The 24,129-nt window shown below is 38.9% G+C and overlaps 1 protein-coding gene across 1 annotated transcript in view; it reads left to right on the plus strand.

Annotated features, from left to right (window-relative positions):
* The window catches only part of FRMD3 (FERM domain containing 3), a 348,473-nt gene that overhangs the window by 141,445 nt on the left and 182,899 nt on the right, over positions 1-24,129 (plus strand). The window lies entirely within an intron of this gene.

A 24,129-nucleotide genomic window follows, 5' to 3' on the forward strand; every position in this document is an offset into this window, starting at 1 on the left:
CTCATCGAATTTGGCCTAAGGAGGGAATAACATACACAGTCAATTGGGTATCTTACCCTACAGGATAATAGGGGAGTAGGAGATAAGAGGCAGGAGATAGAAGAGAGGGAAGATTGGGGGAGAGGGTAGTTAGAAGCAAACATTTTTGAAAAGGGATGGGGTCAAAGGAGAAAACAGAATAAATAGGGGGCAGGATGGGTTGGAGGGAAATATGGTTAGTCTTTCACAATATAACTACTATGGAAATGATTTGGGTAACTACACATGTACAATCTATATTGAATTGCTTCTCTTCCCAGTGGGTGTGGGTGAGGAGGGAAGAAGGGAAAAAATCTGAAACTCAAAGTTTTAAAAACAAATGTTTAAAAATTGTTTTTTTACATGCAACTAGGAAATAAGATATACAGGTACTGGGGTATAGAAACCCATCTGGCCCTACTAGAAAGTTAGGGGAGTAAAGGAGGAGGATATAAGAGAGAACAGATTGGGGAAGGGGTATTCAGTAGGCTTGCTATTTTGGGGTGGGGTGTAGGGGAAAGACGGAGAGAGAAGAAATTGTAACTCAAATTCTTGTGGAAATGAATGTTGAAAACTAAAATAAATAAATTAAATATTTGGAAAAATAATAAAAATAATAAACTTTAAAAAATAGTTGAGGAAATTTTGGCTCAGAGACATGAGATGTCTTATTCAAAATGGTACAAGGAGGAGAGGCAGCTAGGTGGCATGGTGGCCAGAATGATAGATTTGGAGACAGAAATGGATCTGAGTTTGAATACTGCCTTAGTTACTAACTAACTATGGGTACCCTTGGGCAAATAATTTCATTTCTCTTAGCTTCAGTTACCCTATCTGAAAAATGGGGATACTAATAGCATCTGCTCTACTGGGTTATTGTGAGGATCAGATGAGCTAGCATATCTAAAGCACTTTGCAAACCTTTCAGTACTGTATAAATGCTATTCCTCATTGTAATTTTCCTCATTGTTTTTCCTTTATAATATTCTGAACATAATCAAAATAAACCAAAATGAACACTTCTAAAAATGGTAGAAGAAAAAGAGAGGATTTTAAAACATAAAATGGCAAATCTCATTTACACATATCTCATTTTTCTTTTTAACTCTGTAATAAATTCGACCTATAACTTTCAAAGCTGTCCTGTTTTTCTGTGGTTCCTTCTGGTTTTCCTTCTGTTCTCTGTGCATTTAAAAAACATCTGTCAGTGACTCTCTTTGTTTTTTTTTTCTTCCTTGGAGTCTTATCCCTAGATCCTTCTTCTCTTTCTATTAATCCTCCCTAATAGAGTAAAAAAGAAAAGAACAAAGCCTTTGTAACAAATATCCAGTCAAGTTAAACAAATCCCCTATTGTCTGGGTCCAAGTATATATGTTTCTTTGTATCTTGAGCCCATTACATCTCTGTCAGGAGGTGGGTAACTGTTATTACTTGTTCATTTGTTTCTGACTTTTTGTGACTTCATTTGAAGTTTTCTTGGCAAAGACATTGGAATGATTTGCCATTTCCTCCTCCAGCTCCTTTTACAGATGAGAAAACTGAGGCAAATAGGGTTAAGTGACTTGCCCAAGGTCACACAACTAGCAACTATCTGAGGCCAGATTTGAACTCAGGAAAATAAGTCTTCTGTTCTCTAGACCTGGTGCTCCATCCACTGGGTCATCTACCTACCCATTATTTTTACTAGTGCATATAAAAGAAGGATGTGAACTCAAGTCTTCAACTTTGGTGTCAGTGCTTTTTTCCACTGTACTATATGCTACTATCCTTAATAATTAAAGTAGGGTTCTATTATCTTGGCCTGAATTTTGTTTTTATGCTGCCACTTTTTTTTACCTTGAATTTTATTCTTATCTCCAAAGGTAAATTTATGTCAATGGATGGTGAAATCTCTACCAAGAGAAATCAAATGAGTGATTATGAACTGGAATTTATTACTATATATTTATTCCCAGGGATTTGAGAGGTTTTGGTCCATAGGGAAGCATATTACTTATTCAGCTCCCTGATTCTTGTTTGCTCTAGGAAAATCAAAAGAGATGGCCTGCCTTGGGGCTTAGTGGATTCTTCATCAATAAAGATCTTTAATCATGGCAGTGTTGTAGAGTAGAAAGGATTCTTTTCCAGGTTGGACTATGAGTTGGCCACTTGGGTTTCTTCCACCTCTGCAGTTCTGTGCTTCCATAACTAAGTGATTTGGAGGTAGAAAGCACCTCCTCCAGTGCCTTCATTTTACAGATGTGGAAGCTAACATCCCTTAGGGGTGATGTGATTTGCCCAGCATGGAGGTAGAAAACATCACAGGATTTGAACTCAAGTTCAGTGATTCCAATGTCCATACACCTTTTCTGTTATGCAGATTAAACATATTTTGATTTCTGACCAGTACCTAGTGAGTTATTAACCAAAGCTTCCTATTCTCATCAGTAGCTCTAGATGCATTAAAATAAGGCTTTAAAGATTCAAAATGTACCAACTGGCAAGTGGCTATCAGATTATAAAGTATAGGGATCTCACGTTATTTAGAATAATTGCACTATCTGATATTTTCTGATTGTTATGCAAACATCAGAAGATCAGCAAAAGGAGTGGTATATGGGTATGTATGTAAAAATGAGTGAAACAAGCCCAAGGATGTGCTATTTGTAAACATACCTTTGACTTCAGGTCTGGAAAATGGTAGCGTGTGCTTTCCATTCAATAGTAGTGTTCACAACGGAGTAATTATTTCAGTAGCTTCAGGGCAAATTATTAGTTATGTCCTCATAACTGTAGCTAGCAATTTCTGTACCTGGGGCAAGGGTGTGTGCGTGCGTGCGTGCGTGTGTGTGTGTGTGTGTGTGTTTATGTGTGTATGAGAAAGAGAGACACAGAGAGAGAGATATGAGCTTGAGCACTAACTGGATGGGGAGGGGAAGATTACCTGGGCTTTAGTTGAATGGGGGAAGAAGCATATCCCAGTATCCCATGAGGTTTCTAAGATATTAAAGGGGTTGAAAGTGCCCTGAGAAGAAGATGCTGCTTCAGAGGCCAGACATGAAGGAGAAGTAATACAAGGACTGTGTTTTTGGTGCCCTCTGAATTTCCTGCCCAGGGTAAAAACCCTGGTCACCTTACCCTGGTTATAGCTTAGAACAGTTGCTTGCTAGAATTGAGAATGCTGAGGACATTTAATGTAGAGACCATAATCCTCTCTACCACAAAGATCCCTCAGAAGGACATTGTATGTATCAGTCACCTTTATTTGGTATATGGGAAGTCAGGAATATGCTTGAGAATATTGTTGGGCAGGGGTGAAAATTTCTGAGCTTGCTAGCAAACCATTAACCAGACCGAATAGATTGTAGAAAGCAATGTTCTCTGGATCCTCTTTTCCCCCTTTTCACACAAGGATAGTGCAGTTAGGATGCTGCACAGGCCCTATAAGCACACATTCAGCACTATGATGCCTGTTTATTGGAGATCAGACAATGGTGAATTAGAGGAGTGTTTTAGCCATTTTGGTAGTGTCTTAGTGAGGAGAGAGTCAGAGTGAATGGTTTTGGGCCTTTGGGTTAGCACCTGACCCCATAGCAAATCATTATTCTTATCAAAACATACTGAAAACCAACATGTGGATTATATTTGAATCTGTAAGAACTTGGTTGGAATTCTCTCATTTAGTGACAAGGTAGAAAAGTTTGGCTTCAAAAAATTAGAATCATAGAATGTCAAAGACAGAAGAATTCTTAGAGAACCTAGATAAGTTCTTTCCCAGATGCTTCACTTAGCTAGTCGTGGCTTCTAGCATGGAGTGGGTAGTCCTGGCATTGGTAGAATCTAATTCATTCATGTCTAAATCAGTCAGACAAGATTGGGGAGTTTCAAAATTAGATTTGTGGGCTAGATTTTTGTTTTAGGAAGTTTGCATACATTTGAGAATGTGTGGCAGGTTGTTGTGATATGATAGTCACCAGTAGCTTACAACTTAAACACCCATAAGTGGGTCATATTCAAGCCTAGGATGCCAATTCTTATGAAAAGAAGAAAAGAGATTAATAGTCTCTTTAAAAGTTGCTCAAAGATGCTGCTGTCTTATAAAATTGAGAATGACTTTGATTTTAGGATCTTAATTGAGTGAGCTTCTATTTTGGCTTAAACAAATTTTAGAAGTATCGAATAATTCCTGGTGCAGTGGGTTAAATTTCTGGCCCATTCTGCAGGCTTTCATGTACTTGATATGAATTGTTCTCTTGAGTGCTAGAATGGGAGCCCTCACATCTATGAAGACCTAGATAAGTGATATATAGAGAGAATTATATTGTATTTAGTTTTTTTTTTCTTTTTTTGAGGGGGAAAGGCAAGGCATTTGGGGTTAATGGACTTGTCCAAGGTCACACAGCTAGTGTGTCAAGTGTCTGAGGTAGGATTTGAACTCAGGTGCTTCTGACTCAAGGGCCAGTGCTCTATTCACTGCACCACCTAGCTGCCCCTGGTGCACTTAGGTTTTCAGAAGAACCTCTGAGTGTAGGCAGGATGAGACAAAATGATTGTCATCCCAACAACTGAACCCATGGTGGAGAAAATCCAAAGCTACGTGTAAGCTATCGATCTCTGTAGGCTTAGTGCAGTCCCTTGTAGATTATAGCTACTTAATAAATGCTTTTTGGATTTGATGGGATTGACACAAATCTGTTAAGGATTAAATTACCGATATGAGAGGTCAGTAGTTTAAAATTTGAATCATAGATGAGTTGTCTATAATCAGGTATTCTTAACCTGAGGTCTATGGATTTGTTTTTGTTTTTAAATTTTTTGATAGCTGTATTTCAGTATAGTTTCCTTTTTAGTCTTACAGGTTTCATTGTATATATTTAAAAATAACATTCTGAGAAAGGCTCCAAAAGTTTCTAACATATTGCCAGAGGGGTCCCTAGTACAAAATCAAAGTTCTCTTGTAAAAAGATGACAGAAGAGGAGATAAAAACTTTGAGCTATTTGGCTAAAAAGATGTCAATCTCTACTCTTCCTCACTTCATTCTTAACCTCATATTTTAGAGGAAGTTAAATGTTCAGTTTTGATGACTTAGCCAACTGTCTTATTTTTGTTTGGAAACAGTAGCAATGTCACAACTATATAATTTGGTGTTTCCTTGTGAAACATGTTTTGGGCTCATAGTGAGCAGTTCTTCAACATTCAGGATCTTTTCCACATTGGGCGAACTGTTTTCATCCACTTGATTACCTTAACTGCATCTTACTTCCCATGGTCAAGTTGAATTCTCGTATATTTCTGCATGTTTCTTTTTGAGATAGCACTGTGTCCAGGACACACAATGTTCTCCTCTTATCTTCTGAAAACACAGCTGCTTAGACCATTTTGGGCCAGACTTTTCTGTACAGGCAACTTCTTTTGCAAATAGTGGGTGGATCACAGTGATAGAGACACAAGGAGTTAGCAGATGTTGCTGGGAATCTTTGGGTTTAGAAAAGCCAGACTGTAAAGATGAAGTGCGGTGATATCTAAGCCATCTCTATATAATTAAATATTCATTATTTTTCCAGAACTTACCCTGAATAATAACAACAACAACAAAAGACAGACTGTTGGAATGTGGAGGAATATTTTCTTTTAAAAACAAGCACCACCACCTTATTTTAACTCTTTTGTTTTTACATAATCTTTATTTATGAACATATCCCTTCCCTTCCTTTTTCTTCCCTAGTGACCCATTTTTGTAATAGACTTAAAGAGAAATGAGAAAGAAAAACCAGAATAGAGAGCCAAACCAACATATCCATAATATCTGACATGCAGTATTCCACACCCATAGTCTTTTACTTCTGCAAAGAAGGGGAGTATGGCAAATTTTCCCTATTTTCATCCAGATCCAATCCTGGTGATTATAAGTATACACGCATTTTCAATTCAGAGGCATTTTTAAAGGCGATGATGAATTGTTTAGCATTCACGTTTAGGTTTGGTCAAGATGTATAATGTTAATAATGACAGTTCTGCCTCCTCCAAAGCCAGTAGTCATTCACTCTTCATTACACGCTCAGGGACTCATGTACATTCCTTAATTCTCTTCTATGTCTCATGTTCCTGTTGACAGTTAATTAAGGGGGCAGCTATGTGGTGAGGTGGATAGATCGTCATCCCTGGAGTCAGGAGGACCCGAGTTCAAATATGGCCTTAGACATGTAATAGCTGTGTGTCCCTGGGCAAGTCACTTAACCGTGATTGCCTCAAAAAACCCCAAACAAAGCCACCAGATGATTAATTAGGGTGAACCTTGGAGTTTGAAACTGCTTATACCTTTGTTCTTCTTTCAGGATGTTGATCATAGATTGCCATCTAGAAAGCAACCTTAGAGATCATCTAAAGACAGACACCCTCATTTTATAGATGAGGAAACTGTGGCCCAGAGGGGTCATGTGACTTGTCTGGGACAAGAACAAGGTAGAAGATGGTGGAGCTAGGCCTTGAACTCAGGCCTTGAACACTCCTGACTCCAGATCTCAATCTCTTTGTTTTATAATACTACGCTACCCAAAAATCTTTACAGTCAATTAAAGGACTGAGATTTTCCCCTATCATTCTTCCTAAATAGTACCAGTCTACCTATGAAATGGGAAGGAGAATATCTCTCTAAAACAGATCATAAATAACTAATGGAAAACCTTTAAAAGACTATCTTAGAGTTATATTGGTCCTGTTTGGTCAGAGACTGTTGTGTTATTCCACCCTTCATTTCTCCCTCACCCAACTCTGATCTTTCCTTATTCTGTATTTTGTAGAGGGCCTAGTATTGAGTGATTTCTATGGAAATATTAAATGAAGATGATTTTTATATCTTATTGATTACTAATCTCCTATATGAGCCAATACTATCTGTCAAGTTGGTCTATTTCCTGTCCCCTGAATATCTCTTATAGTTTTTTTTACCTCCACATAGTTTTTTTATGCTGGTCTTCCTCCCCACTCTATCCCTCTCTTCCTCCCTCCACCAGAAGAAATCTTATTATCACAGGTTGCGTTTCTTCCTCAGTGATGAAAATTCTGTTCAGGGCCCAGTTCACATCTTACCTTCTCCATGAAATTTGCATCACAACAGTCCAAAGTGATTCAGAAAGACCTGGGTTTGCATATAGCTTCTGACCTTTGCTAGCTGTGTGACCATAGGTGAGTCACCTCACTGGCTGGAAGCCTCAGTTTTCTGATTTGTAAAATGGGCATAATAGCACCTACCTCACAGAGTTGTTGTGATGCTTCATTGAAATAGTCTATGTAAAGCACTTTGGGAACCTTGAAGTACTTCATCAATATCAGTAGTTATTATGATGATCCCACCTTTCTCTGAACTTAAAACATCCAAGAGCCTATAATAATCATTTAATGATTCATCAAGAATTTCATTAGAACGGTCCTGCTGCTCATTTCCCTTTGGATTGTCATCGATCTTTTCATGGATGTTATTTTCTCTGCCCAATTAGATGGTAAGCTCACTGAAGGCAGTAATTGGATCTTGTGTTTCTTTCTGTCTCTCATTATATCTAATATATGATAAGTGCATTTGTAAGTTATGTTCAATCTAAGAACTGGTTCATTTATTAGCATTGACAGAGGAAAATGTCCTTAGAGACGTAGGATTCCTTCTATCCACTGACTGTTAATTACAGCTGGCAAAAGTCTGGTCCACCTGGAGTATCCTTCCTTCTAGAATGAAATCCATGGAGGGTATACTTAGGCCTTTTAGCTCAGAAAGCTGCTAAGCTAAGAATGAAATGGAAGAGAAGAAGAAACAATATTAGTAGGAAGAAGACAGGAGGTGTGCCCGTCCCTTCCACTAATAGCACTTAATAGGAAAGGCAGTAGTTCAGACTTAGTTGAAATTTCAGGAGAATTTTGTAAAAAATTGTTTATACACACACATCCACGTACATGTTATCCCTGAGATAGTTGAAACTCAACAGCAAGATATGTAGTCTTTTAGATATTAAAGATGAAAATGGAGAGAGACTCTGTTATAGATGGAGATAGTACATAAGTGGCATTAATTAGAAATTAAATTGAATGTTTTGGTTTTTTATTTTTGGAGGGGGAAAAGCAAGGTCACACAGTTAGTAGGGTGTGTCAAGTGTCTGAGGCTGAATTTGAACTCAGGTCCTCCTGACTCCAGGGCCTGTGCTCTATTCACTGCACCACTTAGCTGCCCCTAGATGTTTTGCCTTTTTTCTTTTCTTTTTGGAGGGGGGCAGGCAGGGCAATTAGGGTTAGGTGACTTGTCCAAGGTCACACGGCTAGTAAGTGTTAAGTGTCTGAGGCCAGATTTGACCTCAGGTCCTCTTGACTTCAGGAGTGCTATATTCACTATGCTACTTAGCTGCCCCCAAATGTTTTGCTTTTTAAAAACATGAAATAATGTTAGATTTTAATAAGTCATTCCTATAAGAGCCATTATTAAAACATCCATCTTGTTAATTATTTCTGAATGATATCTACTTTTGGAAAGTAGGGGAGTGGGGTGTGTGTGTGTCTGTGTACACAGGATTTGTGATTTCATTAGTGTGGGGAGCTCCTAAAAAGGAACTGTCTCCACCATAGCATATTGTCACCTTCTCTGTGATTTATTAGTCTTATACAATTGCCTAGAACACTGAGAGGTTAAGTGACTCGCCCAGGGCCACACAGCCAGTATATGTCAAAAGGTCTGACTTAAACTCAGGTCTTCCTGACCCTGTGATCAGTGCTCTGCCTACAAAGTCATGCTGCTGCTTGTTAAACATATGCTGCAGATTTTCATTAAAGCTTAGTAAAGAGGTAACTCGGCTGTGTAAATTAGGGATATTAGGATTTCTTTTTGCTTTACTGTCTAAATTAGGGATATTAGTATTTCTTTTTGTTTGTTTTCTTCAAACTCCAACCACAGAAAATCAACAGATGCTATTTGTGAACTGAGGATTTGTTCTGAGTCTAGGAATAGCCTGTATGAATGTGTCAGGATGCCTGTATGAATTTCTTTGCGTGAATCTCCATGTCAGATTTATTCTGGCTCAAGTTTTCTCTGCAGAAATTTTTCTGACATTAGTTCTTTCACAACTTAGGTTGGATCAAGGGTAGAAACAGAAGATCCTCATGGGAATGAGAGCCCAAAGCCCAGGCTTTATGTAGTCTTTCTACAAATGTAGCGTTTTCACTTGCAGGGTTGTATAACCAAGTCTTCAGGCAGATTATTTGGCTTTGCTCTATTCCCAGGTGACCCCTTCTGTCTTCTAATAGAGAAACCCCAAGCAAAGCCAACTCTGACCTTATTAGCTTCAGGGAGTAAAATTTCATGATTCCATGGGCATAGAGAACCCCTGGACAGAACTCTTAAGGGTGGAAATCATTACCTTGTGAGGAGAGACATTAATTATAGAATATTCTGACCACAAAGACCTCATTCTCTTGAGCAGACATGCAGCTGGTTGTCATCTTTATGACCTCTCTTCCTCTTTAAATTGATTAGGATGAAGGGCAGGGACAAGGGCAAAGACATCTCTAATGTGTTAACCGACTTCTGGTCTGATAATAATTTTTTTAAAAAATTCAATTATATTTTATTTTTAGTTCTGAATTCTCTTTTTCCTTCCCCTCCCCACCCATTGAGAAGACAAGAAAAACAAAACCCATTACAAATGTGTAGTATTACAAAAGAAATTCCCATATTAGTCACATCTAAAAAAAGGGAAAAGAAAAAAAATAAAAGAAATGTTCTTCAATTTGTACTCTCAGTCCATCAGCTAGCCATCTGGAGGCAAACAACATGTTTCATCTTGAGTCCTTTGGAATTATGGTTGCTCATTGTGTTGATCAGAGTTCCTAAGTCTTTCAAAATTGATTAGCTTCACAGTATTGTTGTGATTATATAAATTGTTCTCCTGATTCTGTATGCTTCACTTTGAATGGTCTGATAATAATTAATAGTAATGACAACAATGATAATAGCTCACATTGATATGGCTTTTTAAAGTTTGTAAAGTGCTTTCTTCATAGCAGCCCCATGAGGTGTGTGGTGTAAATGTTATCAGCCCAATTTTAGGGATGGGACATGGAGAAGTTGTCACTTGCCTAGACTTAGACACTTTTTAAGTACCTGAAGTGGGGTTTGAGCTCAGATCTCCTGAATCCAAGGTCATCCTTCTTTCTTCTATGCTGCACCAATCTCATGGAAGATAAAAGTGGACAGAAGTTTGATGCAGGAGTCATTTCTTTCCTAAGTGACTGTATGGGTCAGTTAATTTTGGATGCAGGGAAAAAAAATCTGCTCAAGATGAGTGCTCCATTAAATTTTTTTTTAGAGGACAGGAGATGTGTTTTATTCTCAAATTTTGCCAGGCAGTCCCTTCCACTAATAAATGGTTTTTACTTTTCTGGGCGACAATTTGCTATAGTGAATCAGGACACAAACCAGCAAAACATGGGTTTGAATTCTGATTCTAATACAGGGGTGGGGAACCTGCAGCCTCAAGCCTGTATACCTTGTATACATCCTAGCTGTGTGATTCTGGGTAAGTCACTTCAGTTCTCCCAGCTTTAGGCACCTCTCTTAGGCTGTTATGTTTCTTTTGTTAAAAAAAATCATTTTATTTTTAATTTATGGAATAAAACAAACATTTCCATAACATAGTATAATAAAAAAGATGATTGCATATGAATATGTAAATCTGTTATGTACAACTTGCTACTCCTTTTACATATATAATAAAATTATCATGTAAATTTCTTTTTTTCCTTCTTTTTCTTCCTACCCCCACGCTAGAGATGGCTACCATTAGAAGCAAATAAGTATCTATCTATCTATCTGTCTGTCTATCTATCTATCTATCTATCTATCTATCTATCTATCTATCTATCTATCTATCTATCCATAGACACATACACATATGTGTAAAGTTATTTTATACATAATTCTACTTATGTTTCAGAGAAAGTACTGACCTACATTGCCGAGAAAATGTCTTTATCTGGGAATTCCCTATATCCATAAAATTATAGGTCTAGTGCCTGTTCCTTTGGCCACGGAAGGTGATGTTGAGCTCTAGCTTCATCAAACCTGTAGCATGCTTTTAGTCAACAACATTCACTGAAGGAGTACTAGAGTAGGTACATGAAGAAAACAGAAAACAGAACTTCTCTCTTAGAAAGCTTGCAGACTCCTGGGGAAATGGGACCTATTCAAGTGCAAATAATAATTGAAATGAACAGGCACATATAAGGGGCAAGGCCAGGTCCTATGATTTCACTGGCATAGGGAACCCCTGGACAGAACTCTATCAATCGGTGCTGGCTTAGCACCTTTTCTGTTCTTTATAGTCTCAGAGAATTGCCAAGAGCACTGAGAGATATATTATTCAGGATCACATAGCCAACTTATATAGATTATAATAATTATAGCATTTGTATAACATAGACTTTACATATCTACATATCTACTTTATATACATTATTTTGTTTGATCTTCATAGGGACCCTAAGGGGTAGGTGCTTACTTGAGAATTAGTTGAAATTTCAGTAGAATTAAAACACCCCCACACACCCCTACCCCCACACACTTCCACACACACCCACACCTATATTTTTCCTGAGATGTGTGAGCCCAAGACAGCATGGTATGGAGTCTTTGGGATGCTAAGAATGAAACTAGAAAAAGATGAACTAGCCTAGTGTAAATGAAGACAGTACATAAGTGGCATAAATAAGATACTAAATTGAATCTTGCTTTGCTTTTTAATAACATGAAATAGCATTAGACATTTAGAAGGCATTCCTTTAAGAATCATAATAAAAACATTCATCATGCTAAGTATTTCTTAATGATACCACTTTGGGGAGGTAGGTGAAGTGGTGAAGCCTACTTTTTTTTTAAAACAAGATTTGTGATTTCATCAGGGTAGGGAGCTCCCAGTGAGCTATACTAAAGTAAAACTAAATTTTATATTTTCATAAAACATGATTAAATGTTTTTTGAATTTCACAGTCACTGGAAGTACAGTTTCATTATCCCTATTTTGCAGAAGAGGTAACCAAGGCTCTAAGAAGTTAAATAACATTCCCATGGTCACCTAAGTCAAGTCATGTCAGTCAACAAGCATTTTTTAAGTGCATGCTATGTAATAGGTGCTATACTAAGAACTGGGGAGATAAAGAAAGGCAAACGCATGTATTCTGTCCTCAAGGGACTCCCAATCTAATGGAAGAGAGGATATGCAAACAATTATGTGCAGGATAAACTGGGGATAATCTTAGAAGGAAGGCTTTACCCTTAAGGTGGAACTGGGAAAGGTTTCTTGCAGAAAGTGGGAATTTAGCTGAGATTCTATGGAAGTCAGTGAAGTCAGGAGGTAGAGATGAGGAGATCAAGCATTCCAGGCACCTGGAACAAGCCAGTGAAAATAATAGAATTGGGAGATGGAACATCTTGTGTGAGGAATAGTAAAGAGGACAGTGTTGTTGGATTTCAGATTTCAAAGACTACGGGTCATGAAGGGGAGGAAGGTATAAGAAGACTGGAAAGGTGAGAGTGTGCCGGGTTATGTAGGGCTTTAAAAACCAAAGAGAAGATTTTATATTTGATTCTGGGGGTAATAGGGAGCCACTGGAGTTTATCGAATAGGTATCAGAGATAGAATTTGAACCTGGCTTTCTGACTCTGTGTCCTACATTATACCATACCATTCTGCCCTTCTGCAAGGGCTAAGGGCTTTGCCAAAAGGAGGAGGGTCACAGTCATTGATTTAGAGACATTAGAAGACATCACATTCAGTGCTCTCATTTTACGAATGAGGACTCCAAGGTCCAGGTGATATAAGCAACTTGCCCAAAGTCAAATAGTGATTCAGAAGAAATTTGATGAGACTATAAAGGGTTTTATAGAGGAAGTCTTGAGGGTTCTCTAGATATCAAGATAGAATTACAACTCATTTTTTTTTTAGAGACACAAATGACCCTATCTCTATTTTACCTCATTATTTTACACACGGGGCAGCTAGATGGTGCAGAGGATAGAGTGCTGGGCTGGAGTGAGGAAGATTCATCTTCATGAGTTCAAATGTGGTCTCAGACTCCTACTAGTTGTGTGACTTTGGGCAAGTCACTTAACCCTGTCAGCCTCAACTCCCTGTAAAATGAGCCGGAGAAGAAAATGACAAAACATTCCAGTATCTTTGCCAAGAAAACCCCAGACGGGGTCATGAACAACAACAATTAAAACTCAGAGAAGTAGGCAGTTTTGAAACAAACAAACAAACAAACAAACAAACAAACAAACAAACCCTTATGCCTCCATGAGGTTCAGTGAAAAGGTTATTAGATTTGGAGTCAAAAGACCTGCGTTAATTTACCATTTCTGCTACTTCTGTGTGACACCCTAGGCAAGTCACTTAACTTTTCTAGACCTCGTTTTCTTCATCCATAAAATGAGGAACTTTGGACATTGCTTCTAGTCTGAGTATATGATGCTATGGTATATAGATAGGCAAAGGGAGGGGAATAGGAATGAATTTAGACTGTGATTTCACTGGGATAGATAGCTCCCAGGTAAGTAAACTCCCTTTACCAGTGAAGGTTCATCTCTGCACCTTATAGTCTTGAAGAGTTTCCCAGTGTGAGGCTACATGTCTTTCTCAATGTCATACAATTAGTATGTATCACAGGTGGAATTGGAATCGAGGTCTTTCCTAGTTTATATACACAACACCAAGTTGCTGCTTGCCACATGTAGAAGACAGTATATTTATAATGTTGCCAACAGAGCAGATCTGTGCCAAATTTCAAGTGCTGGTAGCAGTATACAGTTTGGAATTTGCAATTTAAGGTGTAGGATGGATAGAGGTGTTATTTTTCTTACCTAGAGCCTATGGGATCCTAGAGTGATATGTCATTATATCATGGTTCTCTCTGTTGGGAGTACCATGTTTGGTTGAGAGCAGGCTGCAGTTAGGTGTGCCAAATATCTTGGATAAGTTTTTTTAAAAATGAGGTTTCTGAAATGGAAGAAAACCTCATTAGTTCTGTTGACGGAAATTCTTTAAGCCTTTTAAGAAAATCAATTCTGATAACATTATGGGCCCTGCACTAATGGAATCCATGGAAGAGAAAAGAGTAATAATAGCTGAAGAAGGAAAGAGGGATGGTGGGGGGGGGAGAAGAAATAGTGGTAACTATTGTGGTTGAATGGACAGGACTGATAGACCTGATAGGGACAGCTACATGTGTGAGTAGAGAGGCCCAATTTTGAACAATGTTGAGTAACAAAATTTTCTAGAGAGGGCCCTGATGGTACTTTTTTAGATACTGCTTGTTCTGAAGTGAACTTGTATGATTGCAACCCTTTAAGGAAATATTTGTCATTCATTCTTGTGGCTGGCTAATTTACTGTTGGATGGGAAATCAGCTCAATAGCGATCAATGGAAAGCAAATTACCCAAGGCATTATCTTAGCTCAGGATAGAATAATGTACTGTTATCATTATTTTTCCATGATGTTCAGCAGGAAATGTTGTCCTTTCCTTCTATGCCTTCTTCCTGTCATGAATAGAGGTATATTGATCAATCTAATAAAATGCCTGGGAAAGAAATCTGCCAGTATCCTGTGAGGATGTTTTTGCAATTGGGGTATTGAATTTATGCTCTTTTTAAAAGCTTCTTTCTCCCCATCCTGCATACTGTGTTATACTTGGTCAACATCTTTATACCCAGGACAGAATTTCTCCCTGACCCTCAGATTGTCTGGGGAGAGGTGAGATGAGGCACTCGGCAGACTGGAAATTTTTAATACACATCCATTACTACCACACCCTAACAGGTGTTCTTTTGACTCTGGACAGAACTGAATTTGATGGGAAATTGTTAACCTCCATATTCTCAACACTACCTGAGGAACATATTCAGCAAAATGGGTTCCTTAGTCAAGTGATATTCCCCTCCACATTCTGAAGCCTGTAATAGAAAGGTAGCCCAGATGAATGTGGATTGGTTTGTTTTCTGTCTTTCTGTCTCGGTATCTAGGTGATTGATTTTTACATTCATATGCTAAGAAATGGATTATGCCCAGAGGAATATGGAGAGAGAGAGAGTTTATTTTGCTCTGATCAAATTTTTGATACTGGACAAACTTGAGGACCTAGATTTAGGAAGCAGACAGATTTCTCAGTTCAGATCAATCGAAAAAGCATTTATTAAGTGACTACTCTTTTCCAGGCACTATGCTGAGACTGGGATAACAATGAAACAGTTCCTGCCCTTAGGGATCTTACATTCTATTACAGTGTAACTTAAAATCGAATGGTGGTGCTACTTCTTAAGAACAAAAAAAAATCAGTAATTTAAGATATACAGAAGGCATATAATTATGATCATCACTCTGAAGAGGCAGTTTGGTGTGATGAAGTGGTTTATGTGCTAGATTTGGAGTCAGGAAGATCTGAGTTCAGATCTTGCCTCTGACATTTTCTCTATGTGTAACTATTGGCAAACCATTTAATTTCTTCTCTAAGCCTTAACTTCCTTATCTGAAAGATGGGGGCAATTATACCTGTTAGTTAACTCAGAGGCTCAGATGATATAATGTATGTGAACCTTATTGTATACTTTAAAGTGTTTTATAAATGTCAGTTATTACTTCTGGGAGACTGAAGGCTAAGGCTTGGTTTTTAGTTAGTCATTTAGTCAGCTGGTATATGTGAAGTTCTAGGCACTGTGATTCTTTAGGCAGTTGGTCTGTCCGGAAAAAGGATCAGAAAACGATTCTGTGATGTGTCTTTATGGCTTTTTAAGATCACCCCAGGGACTTTCTCTAGGTGTGAAGTGTGTGGCAGGAAATTTGCTACCATTTCTTCATGGCTGGCCATTTACTTCATTTGAGTTAGGGAGGATGGAAGCTATGATTGTCTTCATCACCAAAGCCTTGGCGACGTTTGACATGTACCTTAGTGGAGGCAGTCCAATGAATAGGCCGTTGCATTTTGTTCTTTAGACTCCCCATTCAGGAACATCAGAAAAACTTAATAAAAATTCTTTGTTTTCCTGGAGGGTTTTGATGAGTGATTCTTTGCTGTACAGTGTAGATGTAGCTGCTATAGATTCAAGACTGGTTTCAGGAAAAGCAATTTTCCTTTCCTCAGAGCTGTAACTAGGGCAAAGTGACCAGAGCTTTTTCCCAGGCGCAGATTTAGAGAGTCCCGCAGTGCTGTCCTAGGGATTACTAGGTAGGATCTCTACTTTTCTTGCTTCTGGCTCTTCCTACAGATGCTTTCTTTTCGTTAGGAACTCCTTGGCACCCCAGGATGATCATCTTTCCACTTGTGGCTACACCCTAGTTTAACCTTCTCTCCCATCCCCCTTGCCACCTGCTTCAAGCACAGAAATCACAAATTATGTCTCTTTCTACAATCCTCTTCTCTGTACTCTCTTTCCCTTCTCTCTCCCCTAAATTTCTCCTTCTAAAATCTTGTCCTTCTCTGCATAGGAATAGATTATATTCCTGTTCTTTCTTTTTCTTCCCCTGCAGTATGGAGATGTGATTCTTATTTAGTACAGGTCCCACTAGGCAATTTCTGAGGTTCCTTCTGACTCTTCTTAGGGATAGAAGACTCGAATCCGAAAGGGTGGCCAGGGACTTGAGAGCTAATTTCAAGTTCAAGACCATGGAGTTAGAGATGTAGGTTTGGAAGGGACCTCAGAGGCCATGTAGTCCAGCTCCCTCATTTTACAGATGAGGAGCCTGAGGTCCAGAGATGGTCCCAGCACGCTTTCCTCTACTCCAAATTGCTCCTCATGTTTCACTGGTTCTGATCTTCAGGCAAAGTATGCTACTAGCTGGGTGTGAATGCAAATGAGCAAGGGTGAGAGACAGCCTTTTGCTAAGGGGGGACCTTTTATTTTCTTTCTCTGTAAAAGAGACTAAGGTCCTCCCCTCCGAACTCTGATTCTCTATGCTTCTCAGGATTATAGCATTTATTAAGTGCCTTCTACATGCCAGGCACTGTGTTAAATGCTGGGGAAACAAAGGACAAACATACCTGTGCACCTTTTTGTTGGGAGCACTGCCATCTTTGTGGTCAATTTCTTTTTTTTTAAATGTATGTTATTTATATATAGAGAGAGACATATATATATATATATATAGGTATTTAGATATACTTATCTCCAATGATGTGTTAAAACAATTTTTAAACATTAAAAAATATTTTTGCATTCTAAATTCTGCCCCTCCTTTCCCTCCCCCCCTCTCTGAGATGATAAAGATATAGATATACATGTGCAGTCATGTAAAACATTTCCATATTAGTCATTTTATACAAGAAGACTCAAAAGAAAACGAATGAAAGAAAGTGAAAAATAGCATGCTTCAGTGTGTATTCAAAGTAAGTCAACTCATTATTTGACAAAAATTGCTAGGAAAACTGGAAAACAGTATGGTGTAACCTGGGTGTAAGCCAACATCTCACCCCATGAACCAAGATGTGGTCGTTTAATTTCACAACCTCACAATCATCCTGAATACATCAGTCTCCCTTCTTCTGCCCTCTCCTTCCACATACAATCAGTTGCCAAGTTCTCATGGAGCTGACTGCCATAATATTTTTTTTCATCACTTCCTTTCTCTCTGCTCACTCAGTTACCAACCTAGTTCAGGCTTTCATCACTGCTTGCCTCTACTTTTACAACAACTTCCTAATTGGACTTCTTGTTGCTTCCCTCTCTGAGCCGTGCCTATATCTTAGGCTTTCTAAGGCAGAAATCACACCATGTTACTTACTTGCACAAGAACCTCCATTGGCTCCCTGTGGCCTCTAGGAGTAAATGCAAATGCCTCATCTTGTCCATGAAAACCCTTGACAATCTAAATCTAACCTTCCTTTTTAGCCTTTTGACCCATTATTCTCCTTTACCAATTCAAAGTTCCAATCCAAATTAGCTGACTTGCTATTATTCCCTGAACGCTTTCCTCCATCCGCATCCTTTATACCTTTGCCTGGAATGTACTTCTACAACACCTGAATTTCTCAGAATTCTTAGCTTCCTTCAAGGTTCAGTTTAGGTGCCCTCTCCTATGGGAAGCCTTTTCTGATTTAAGCTCAATGTGAGGAGGAATTACTTGACAAATAGAACTATTTTCCTCCCTCCCCACCATGAATGGGTTACCTGGAGAGGCCAGATGATACCTTGTTTGGACATCACAGCGGGGATTCCTTCAGTACATGGGTTCGACTAGATGGGATGACCCTCAAATTCTGTGATTCTAAGCTCTGTAGTTCTCAGGGCTTTTCTTCCTCCTCACATTCATCGTATATTTACGTTAATGCCATATCCTGTACATTCTGTACATGACGCTACACGTTGCACACCTAGTACAGTTTGAGCTTCTTGTGGACAGGGAATGGTTTTTATCGTTGTATCCCTAGCACCCCGCACACAGATTGTTGCTTGTTGTGTTCAGTTGTTTTAGTCATCTCTGAACCTGGAATGATTTGTCATTTCCTTCTTCAGTTCGTTTCCCAGAGGAGGGTTTACATACAGTATCTGCGGTCAGATTTGAACTCACGAAGATGCAAGCCCAGTGCTTTCTCCACTGCACCGCCTAGTTGCACACAGATTATGGCATCATAGATCTTGAGCTAGAAGAGACTTCCAAAATGTCCATCCTCTCCTTGCCCTCTTTCTATCCCTCCCTCATTTTTACAGATAGGGCAAAACTGAGACCCGGGGAAGCTGAGTGGTTTGCCCAAGGTCATACAAATAATGAGTATCAGAAGCAGAATTTGAATCTAGGTCTTTGGATTCGGACTTTGTGCTCTTTCTGCAGGACCCTGGGGGTGCTTAATAATGGCTTGTTTGGGTTGGATTGGATTCAACCACACCACCCATGTCCACATCCTTGTTCAGCTAAGCAATGGTATGAAATGCACTTCAGACATGAAGAGTCTGTCGAGTGGGTTGGGCATTCTTTTCTTCCCCAAGTGCTGTTTTGCTGTAGACTGTGGAAAAAAGGAGGATGAACAGAAAGGACAAAGCCTGTTTGCAGTAGGTGCTGATGGCTCTTAAAATCCACATTAATCCTTGTATCTATATTTAGCTTCAAGAAAGCAAAACATACCTTTGCCTAGATTCCTAGACTCTCAGATAAGAAGTAAATGTAACTAAGCTTCTATTATTTTCATTCCTAATCACTAGAAGAGAAAGGGAGCTTGGGTGGAGGGGAGCCCAACCCACACATTTCAGTTTTTAAATGGTTGTGACATAACGTTCTTCAATGTTTATGTGCAGAAACTCCCTCCTACCATACCTCCCAAATACCACGATTATACAAGTTGTGTGGGCCAGAGCTTGCTAATAACCTGATTGGCAAACATGATGAATTCAAATAGATATTTTCAGAATGACACCCCTCAAGCCAGACTTAAATGTTTTGTGGTGACCAAGATTTGTGAAGAATGACAAACTTTTTTTGGTTTTGTTTTGACCAGAGAAAAGAATGAAAAGATAATGTATGTAAGACATTTTGTAAAGGAATGAGATTTGGAGGAGGTTGGAGTGGGAGGAGGGTGGGAGAATGTAATTTAAAGGGATTATAGATGGAAGGACCCTGAAGGGTTCTCTCCAGACTCAAGCATGGGAACTATGGTTACAGTATTTACATACCCTTGACTAACAAATATTATTCTTTTATTGTAGAGGAATACAGATTTATAAAATTAATAATAACTAGCATTTATATAGTTTTAAGATTTGCAAAATGCTTTACAAATATTAACTTATATCCTCACAACTCTGTGAATTAAGTGCTATTATTATCCCCCTTTTAGAGATGAAGAAACTGAGGCAGGCAGCAGTTAAGTGACTTGTCATGGGTCCCACAAATCTGAGGTGGGATTTGAATTCAGATCTTCCTGACTCCAAGTCCAGGGTTCTGTCTGCTTTATCACCTAACTGCAGAAGATTGCTCCTGCTGGCCTAAGGGGGAATGTCACTGTGTGTAAAATAATGTGCAATGACAGTGTAACCCATTTATGTGATCTCATCACTGATCTCCCTCTAGCTGTGCTTTTGTACAAATGATATATCACCCACATCATACACTCCAGTGGTAGATTTAGAACTCTCAGTAGAGAATTTTTAGCATTGGAAAGGACCTTTGGATTTTAGTCTAGTCTTCTAATTTGACAGATGGGGACACTGAGGCTCATGGTTAGATAACAGACAACAAGAGCTGAGCCTGACCTAGGGTTTCCTAACTTGCTTTTCACTTTCCCTTATGTTTTATACTTCCTCTCACTGGAGAAGGAAATGGCAGACCAGTATCTTTGCCAAGAAAACCCCAAACGGAGTCACTGAGAATCAGACATGACTGAAAAACAATTGAACAACACACTTGCACTCTTCCTGCTGTGAGGAAGACAGAGTGAAGATATCCTAGAGAGGGAGATATTTGAGGCGAGTTCAACCCCAGACAAATTCACAATTCTGTTGCTGAGCTTTAAGCCGCTGGCTGTTTGCCTGTAGGGTAGCCTGGCCCTTTGGGTCAGCTCCTGACATCCTGAAGGGAATTTATGGACCTAGACCTTCAGAGAAGCAGCAGTTCCAGGTGTGTGCCCTGTTCCCCTTAGCAGGTGCCTTGGGCTGCAGCCAGGATCTCGGTGCACATGATTTGAGTGGAGCTATGCTTGGCTTGTTTCATCTTTAGGAAGAACAGTTAGATCTTTCAATTATTCAAGAAGGTGAGCAGTCACTTAAGGATTTTCTGGGCCTATTGCTCTTCCAGCTTGAGTCTCCTGTTGCTATTTTGCTGCTCATTAACAGACAGTGGGAGGGCAACAGGAACACAAGTTAAGACTCAGACCTGATTGTCTTGTTTATTATTGGCAATTTCAGGAGAAATATTTGCTGGGTCATGAAGCTGAAGATATAAATCAGATGGGGTTTGGGAATGATCTGTGAATTTTAGCCATTAATATGGATTTCTTTTTGGAGGGGGAGGAGAGGATGATGGGAGATCCAGATCTGTGATTTCATTGGGATAGGGACTTATGGTGTGGAAAATCCCTCCACCAAAGCAGAAAGGCAAATCATATTTTGTACTTTTGAGTACATAGAGCCAGGGTTCTTAACCATAGAACTGTGAACTTGTTTTGCAAAAACAAAAACAAAAATGGATAGTTGCATTTCAACATAATTGCTTTTCTTTGTAATCCTATGTATTTTATTTTGTGCATCTAAAAACATTTTGAGGAATTTAGAGATTTCCTCAGACTGCAGAAGTGACCCAGATACAAAAACACCAAAGGGACAAATGAATTGCTTGTGCTCACAGAATTTATTAGAATCAGAATTTGAACCCAGGGCTCCATGGATAGAGTGCTGGGTCTGGAGTTAGGGAAGCCTGAATTCAAATCTAGCCTCAGACCTCAGTTATGTGACTGTAGGCAAGTCACTTAATCTTTGTCTACTTTAGTTTTTCCATCTATCAAAGGGGGATCATAACAACACCTATCTTCTTGTGAGGTTCAATGAGATAATGTTTGTAAAGTTCTTAGCGCTGTTTCTGGCACATAGAAGGCCCTTAACAAATGCTTCCTTCCTTCTTTCCTGATTCCAAGACTGACTATCTATCATGCCCCACTTAACTCAATAGCATGAGCCCAAACTAAAGGGGCTCTCACTGAAAAATGGCAGTGAGAAAAATGGTGCAGCTAAAGTTGCCAAAAATTAAGGAAATGATAAACTCTACTGGATAACTAGCAATTTTGTTTCCTGAGTTTTATTGCTTTCAGGATCTTCCCTTCGCTTCAGTGATAAGCCCTTTAGGTTGGAACATGGGATGGAATATTTAAAATACACCGCCTTTTTTTCCCCTTCTGTTACAAATAACTCTGCCCTTGTTAGTTGCATCTCTCTAATAGCTCACTGAGGAGACTGTTTTTCCGCCTGTAAACAAAAGCCAACTAATGGAGTGAGCAGTTTTGAATGTGCCCATGGACAGCTCCTCTCCATTGGGTTTAATCTCTCCTTACCTTCCTGCAGGGATAGAATGTCATGTATCAAACTGTTTTTGGAAACAGCTGGACAACCTACAGAAAATTCTTGACAGGTGGAGGCAGGCTGTGAAGGGGCTTTGTCCTTAATTGGCTGGCTTTGCCCAGTACTCAGGCTCTTCCGAAGTCATCTCGTATGCTGTTTCCGTCTCCATTATTAGGCTCCCAGATGCATTTGGTATTCCTTATTATGTGACCACAGACTGTCTCCCTCCCTGCTCTGTAGCATCTGATTGGCAGTTCCTAATTGAAGGCTGCTTTCCTTCTCTTGGAATTGAAAGCATCTTAAATATGTCTTAAATTGTTTCAGACCATGATTAGATAGATGAATCTGGCTAGAACATGGTTAGAGACCAAACACACTGGATTCTCAAAAAGGAGAAGGAAGTTCAGGACCTTACTGGAATATTCAGAGTAAGTTATGTGAGGATTAAAAAAATAGACCACAAGCCTCCTTCTTTTTGAGTTAACATTTATAAGGAGGCTCCAGACTTCATCCTTTATTAGTACATCTTTTCAAGGGCACATCCGTGGGCTGTATTAATTGCCTCTACTGAAGATAAAAATATAAAACATGCTAGCCAATCTAAAAATTTTAACCTTTACTACCTTCTCTCCATTGCTCTTTCTTTCTCTAATTTCCTAATTTCTTCCTTATGACACTCAGAATTTAAGTAGTTGTTGTGTGCCCGGTATTGTACACAGACTTATATATGACATAAATCCTGTTTTTAGGAGCTCATATTGTAATATATACAACATTTGTCAATCCAACATAACAGACATTTATTTAGTACTTCTTTTCGGCAAGACCCTGTAATAGAAGCTGGAGCTAGAAAGAGAAGAAGAGAAAGAGGAGGAGGAGGAGGAAACCAGTCATTCCTCTCATCTCTTACATTCTTTCTACTTGACAAAAATGGCAATGAGAAAAATGGCATAGCAACCTTTTCTCAGTATAAGTAGAATTCTTGAAGACTTACCATTTTTGTCTCCCCGTTTTGCCCCACTCAGCATATTTGTTAGAGGAGAGGATGGGCACTGACTGAATAGAAGTACCATGTTGGTGGTAGTGTAAAATAGTAAGGTTATGGCCCTAAGAATGTAAGTTCTTTTTGAGTTGAGATTGTTTTGTTCATTGTATTTTTTGCCCCAGGGCCTAGTATGTAGTAAATGCGGAATAAATTCTTTTTATTTTATTTTTTTAAATCAATCGGGGTTAAGGAACTTGCTCAAGGTTACACGGCCCGTTATTATTTCTGGGTGTGGTGCTGAGTATCTGAGCCCGGATTTGATCCAGGTCATCCCGACACTGGAGCCAATGCTCTTACTCGCTGAGCCACCTGGCCGCCCCGCTGAATAAATTCTTGTTGTCATTCTGGAATAATGATGATGAAACCTCTTTCCACTTTCTAACAAAGAAGTTATGAACTCAGAGTGCTAATTGAGACTTATTTCATTGAGACATGGCCAGTGTGAGAATTCCTTTTGTTCTACTTTGTGTGTTTATAACAAGGCTTTGTTCTTCTTTCTTTCTTTCTTGAGACTGGGAGGGAGGGGGGGAGAGAGAAAAGGTGGATTTTCATTGATTTAAAAAAAAATAGAAGGTATTTAGAATACTTACTGGTGTTTTATCCAGGGCAAGATAAAAGGAAATGCCAATCTTGCACCTTCATAGCACTTAGCCCCTGACCATATGTCTTGGCTACCTGAGGAATCTTTCTCTTGTTACTTCTAAGAATATTTCATTCTTTCCTTCACATTCAATTCAGTTCCACACACATATTTATATAATTACATATTATCCCCATGTATCCACTTTTGAGTGCAGAATCATTAGAATCAATGTCCATTCCAACTTTCATATGCTCAGTATTTTCCTATTTGTAGGGTATAGAAGCATAGATTTAGAGCTGTAAGAGACTTTAGAAATCATCTTTTCCAATCCATTCATTTTCTGTGAAACTGAGGCTCAAAAAGTTTAGGAGATTTGTGCAAAGTCTGTCACCCTTTAACAGTTTTGGCAACTTACCTAGCTTTAATTGCTGAATGGTTGTT

This window comes from Petaurus breviceps, unplaced genomic scaffold (assembly GCF_028583685.1).
Source record: "Petaurus breviceps papuanus isolate PSGF00001 unplaced genomic scaffold, PetGlider_PUasm1.0 138, whole genome shotgun sequence".
Lineage (NCBI taxonomy): Eukaryota > Metazoa > Chordata > Mammalia > Diprotodontia > Petauridae > Petaurus > Petaurus breviceps.